This window comes from Macrobrachium rosenbergii, chromosome 19 (genome assembly GCF_040412425.1).
Source record: "Macrobrachium rosenbergii isolate ZJJX-2024 chromosome 19, ASM4041242v1, whole genome shotgun sequence".
NCBI classification, from domain to species: Eukaryota; Metazoa; Arthropoda; class Malacostraca; order Decapoda; family Palaemonidae; genus Macrobrachium; species Macrobrachium rosenbergii.
This window is the reverse complement of record NC_089759.1, coordinates 27565563-27571562: the sequence shown is the minus strand read 5'-3', so window position 1 is coordinate 27571562 and position 6000 is coordinate 27565563.

The following is a 6000-nucleotide window of genomic DNA, read 5'->3' as shown; positions in this document are numbered from 1 at the left end:
TCCGTTGGAAAAGTTCATTCCATATTATGGGCGTTAAAAGTTTAACTCTTCTGACTTAAAAAATTAAAATTAACGAATTAAACATGAAAAAATAATTTCCTTTAATGTGCCCCGATAACAGAGTTACCTGGATATAATCAAAGTTAGTAAAATTAACCAAATTCAAATGGTACCCAGTGTCTATGATGAAGCACACTGGTCTGATTATACAGCTTTATAATCAGACTATTTCACCATTAGAAAGTTATTTACTTATTTACATCACTGTGATACCAGGAACTTTAAAACAGATCGATGCAAGGTTACACAATATGATGTAGCTGTTCTTTATATTCTTTGAAGTTGTAAGCAACGTTGAACTTCTAAGGCTGCGCCCACACGACCGAGCTTTGTTCGATGTGACGTCAGTAGCGGAGAAACAGCGGACTTTGCCAGCCGTTTCTCCGCTTCTGACGTCATATCAAACAAAGCTCGTTCGTGTGGACGTAACTTACGTGAGTAAGCCAGTAAAAGAGGAGTTCACTTATGGTGAAGAATAGTCAGCAAGTGCTTTATGCTTCGAACATTTCAAATGCCTCGTTTCACTTACTGAACTGGAAGAATTTTGGGCCACGACAAAATCATCCACTACAAGTGACTTGTTCAGATTTCAGACTAGTTTTTCAAACTCAAACTAATTCAGACTAGTTTTTCAAACTCAATCTAACGCACGCTTAATAGATCTTCTCAACTGGGCCAACTTGTTTCTCAGGACCAAATTTCAATCATACCAGAAACATTTCAACTTGTTTCACTGTTAGTCAATTGGCCTAATAAAATTCCATTACTGTTTTCACGGACAGGGAGACTTTAGGATTTATCTGTACATTTCCGTTTACTCGAACTTTTCTTCAGCTTTCTGTTGAATGAAGTTCTCAAAATATGCATTAACTTACTTACAACCAAGTAATCGGGTAACTAACATCAAGTCCACTTCCGTTTTTCCTTCAACGTTACAATTTATCATTCGATTTCAAGCAACGTGAATTGGCTACACAAGCTCGATCGAGTGGTCTACAATTTCTTCATACCTTCACATGTATAATATTTTGTGAATTTTAGTATAGCTAATTTAATGGTCCATAAAAGCCAGTAAAAGGGGGAAAAATAGATATCACACCGTTCAGTTGTCAGTTTTAGTTTATCAAAATTTTCATGATTACCTTAATTAAAATAAATTTGAAACAAATCAGCATACCAAGTGATCAAAGTTAAGGCCTAAAAAACAAAGGCTGAGGGAAATAGATGATAATCTACCTACTTAACCCTCACAATTCTGGACATTTGGTAAAGTGACAAGTACACCTGGAGCATGCAGCAACCAAGTAATCCTGCCGGACTTTCATCAGTGGCTAAATAAAAGTTTGTTTATAAAGTTTCCCTTGTTAGGTCTAGGATCCAATCCGCTAAACTGGACTTTTTGTACTGAGGAATAAAACCAGTGGATAGGCAAAAGGAAATCTACGAAAAAAACGACGAATCCACAACAGAAGAGCCATGAATGACAGAATTCTAGCAACGTGAGAAGTGCTAATAGCAGTTGATGGTTTACAGTACGGACAAAGAGCCACTGAAAAGATTCGCAGCGAGGGCTAGCCAACGTTGGATAACTTTAAGCACAACATAATCTGGCCTTCATACTCCTGTCAAGGTATTTACCTGAAATCACAAGAAAGAATCCTAAAGAACTTGGTCTTCAACTGAACAAGAGAAATATTCCTCTCCTGAAAATTTCATTAGTAACTAGGCCTTCATCAAAACCAGAAATAGCCAGCTTTTCCTCATAGAAGGGTGGTAATGTTACTTCACCAAACTTGTGCTAAATACTAATAAAATCTCATGAATGAATTCAAGTCTTGGAGTTGTATAAGGGACCTTAACAGCAAACACTATGGGTTAAGCACAATGTTCATTTAGTTCCATTTATTCAGTTTCTTAGTGAATTAGCCAATTTGTGAACCACAATAGCTTGAATGAAATACCGGTGTCATATACCACCTCTAATTCATCAAGGGTATGTTAAGGAACAAGGAATTTTTACGAAAATATGTCAAAATCTCAAATGCTACCAGACAAGATATTTTAAAAGTTTTTATATATTTTAGCTGGCTTTGTTCATTCAAGATTACGATCTCCAGATCTGTTACAGCAAATCCAAACTACTGTGTTCATTTAGGACAAACTCCTGGAGGGGGGCGGGGTGGGGGTCAGGGAACACCAAACAAATTTTCCCTGACACTTTGTGCACAACAGTTCATCCATATTAAACTCTGGTCTCATATGTCCAGCGTTTCAACAAATTTAAATGTTTCAAGCTACTTTCTCTTCGATCATTATTCAAAATTTGACTTCAATAAAGAAAAGAGCTAAGACGGGACGTACCTACCATGCAAAAGCTTATACTGCATGGGGCAGTAACAAAGGCCTGGCTCACCTGGACGAATCTCGAGTAATTAATTAAATTCCCATGAATTATCGCTGTCAAGCAATGTGAGGGGTTCTATCTTGTAGATTCCGACCTATATTTTCATAAACTTCAGTTCAGATAAAAGAAGCTTGACCTTAAAATTAACGCCATTGCATTGTATAAAGGAAAAAGTTAGAGCCTGATGCAACTACTCCGTTTATGACGAAAATGAAAATCTGTAGAAAGGCATATAAAAAAACTAACAATTGACTAGAAGGATAAAACTTTTGAATTAGAATCACTTGTGCAAAAGCTTTTTAGTAATTATTAGGACTTCTACCAGAGAATTTTAACGTTGAAGATTCGGCATGCTATTTATAGTTATACCCTGTCTGAACACACTCCATAAACCACTGATAAATATCCAGTTACTGATATTAGACTCAGGACAGCTGTAACCAATCCATGGGAAAACACAAACCTAGTTATGACCGAACATGATCGGAGGTTGGTAAAGAACCTTTAGAACTATCACAATTCAGACTGAAAAATTTAGCAACCGATCGATACTGCCCGATATTCTCATTTAGAAACGTGACTATCATCTGGAGCCTCGATTTTAACTAGCTTCTCCGTAGCGTCCTCTAAACTGTAGCCTCGGAAACCACGATCTCCGACCCACCTAGGTTGTGCTCCGAGTTTATAACGGGGCCTTTCTGGACGGCGGGCAACGTCAACTATCACGAATTGAAACACACTCGAACACCTTTTAAACTCTTCCGGATTTTGCTTTGGGCGTTTTTTAATGATTTTGTTGCATATAACGCAAAGCAGTCATGGTATGATCATATAGACAACACTGAGTTGAATTCTACAACCTGTATAATATCGAAACGAAGAAAAAATGCCGAAATTGCCGGGTTGTAGTTAGGATCGGGGGGAGGGGAGGGAAGGGTAGAATCTGTCCAGAAAGGCCCAGCTCATAAACTCGGAGCACGACCTATAATAGGTGAGTCGGAGACTGTGGTTTCCGAGTGTACGACTGAATTTGCAAATACTTTAGAAATAAGAGTCAAATCCAGAAATAGTCACTTCCAGCTGACATCACATCACAGAAGCCAACTGCAAAACTGACAAAGATATCTTACAAGTAACAACAAAACTTTGCGGTCAAAATAATTTCAGACTAAGTTAAAATATTTTGATATTAAACCATGCATTAAAAATAACTATCTATTGGCACATATCCTGAAAAAAATCTGGGGTTTCATTAACTATCATCACTAATTACAATACTTTACCATTACGCTCAAGTCAGATGAATTAGAGACCAAGAGGTAGACTGCATAATTGTTTTACGAGAATAAAAATTTTTGAAATGATGCTAATTGGAATCTTGGGCCCCCGATGCTTGTTTTAATACCAAATTGCTGTTTTGAGTTCTCAACCTGGGCCGTGGTAGTCGGAATACCCAAGGTTTTCACCGAAATTGATTTTCACCGAGATTCAGATGTTCGGTTTGCAGCTATTTTGGATATGCTCTCGTGCAATTCAATTCCGTGAATTACCAGTCTTCAAATTTATTATTTATCGATCACAATTTGTAATATTCAAAACATGCAAGCTGCACCTTATGTATAAAAAATAAGTTTGATGCAGACGCGATATAATATAATATAATATATATATATATATATATATATATATATATATATATATATAAATATATAATATATATATATATATATATATATATATATATATATAATATATATATATATATATATATATAAATATATAATATATATATATATATATATAATATATATATATATATATATATATATATATATATATATAAATATATATATATATATATATATATATATATATAAATATATAATATATATATATATATAATTATATATATATATATATATATATATATATAAATATATATATATATATATATATATATATATATAAATATATATATATATATATATATATATATATATATATATATATATAATATATATATATATATATATATATATATATATATATATATATATATATATACATCAGCATGCTACGTGACCCACATGGGCATTAACAAATGTAGGATCTACAGGAATTACTCCTGTTGGGAGTCGGAGCGCATTCATTAACAGGGTAAAAATCAAATTCTTTGAAAAATGCGACAGCAACTTGACAATGATGTAAGGGAAAACTACTCTTTAGCATAACTTGCATGAATGTGTAAATATACGTTTGTTAATTTTGACATTGTCTCGGTTTTTTTATGGGCCAGAAATAGCGACAGCAATCTTGTCAGTGAGTTAGGTAGCCGACGACAGTTGCGTAATTATGATAAATGGGAGCAATAAAAAACATATCAGGAAAACGTGGCAATGGTAATTTAAATGGATAAACCTACCTAGTGTTGCCGACAAGCGAAAACCATTGGGAAGGATTTCGTTTAATTTTCATGATCAACCAATCGTTAAGCGCATCTGGTAAGTTTATTACCGAGTATGAAGACAATATAGACAACTACAGCATCGCAAGGAGGAAGGTCATGCTGGGAGTTTACCAAAGAATCAGGCTTGATAAAAGTGGTCTGCATTATATCTGTAAATTTCCCGTGCCCAGGGCAAAGGCCTGATATTATACAATGGCTCCCCTATCTCCAAACTGGAAATTCGGTAACAGCAATCTTTTACCTAGTATAAATGATTGAATCCCCGATAATGTACGAAAACTGAAAACCTTTGCCACAGTTTTAACGAATTTTGAGTCTTAATAGACTGCTTCAATATTCACCATACGCCAAGTATATTAACATCAACAGTTATAAATAGGGACCAAAATTTGCTTTACACCAAAACAATGGACGGCAATGCACTATGCGCAAAGTCTGAGCAGCTGGAATCTTCCAGTAACCCAACCAACACAAAGTACTTGGTCTACAAAAAAAAAAAAAAAAAAATTGTCAGACCTTTAATACCTGTTGACAACATAGTATTAACCCGGCTCATCGAAATTGCTTTGAGCAGTGACAATTCAATTTCCAAAACATCCATTGGGAAAGACTTTGGGTTAAAGGCTCCTTAAAAGATATGCACCTTACGTAACAAAATTCACTGGTAACGAGCATAACTGGCAGCACAACAAGCAAAGCGAGGCACAAGCTCTTTACCTTTCGGCTGATTCTCCAAGTGACAAAATGTGAGAGATATTTTACTTATGTAAAACCTAATTAGTTTTCAATTCCCCTTCAGTTGCATATTCACAATTTTACTCTTTAGCCCTCTTTCCAGCTTTCACACCAGGGCATTCTGCAACAGGGGAGCTTACTACGGCATAGCCTTCATAAGTGGTCCACGAGGATGATATTCAGACGTAACGTGAAATGCTCTTGATGCACAGTTATTTATAAAAAACCTTAATATACAACATAGTAATTATGATAACCACCACGGTATCAAGAGAAGGGAACTATAGTCAACCTGCCTTACCTTTATGCTTTCGTCTTGGTCTTGGTATCTCAT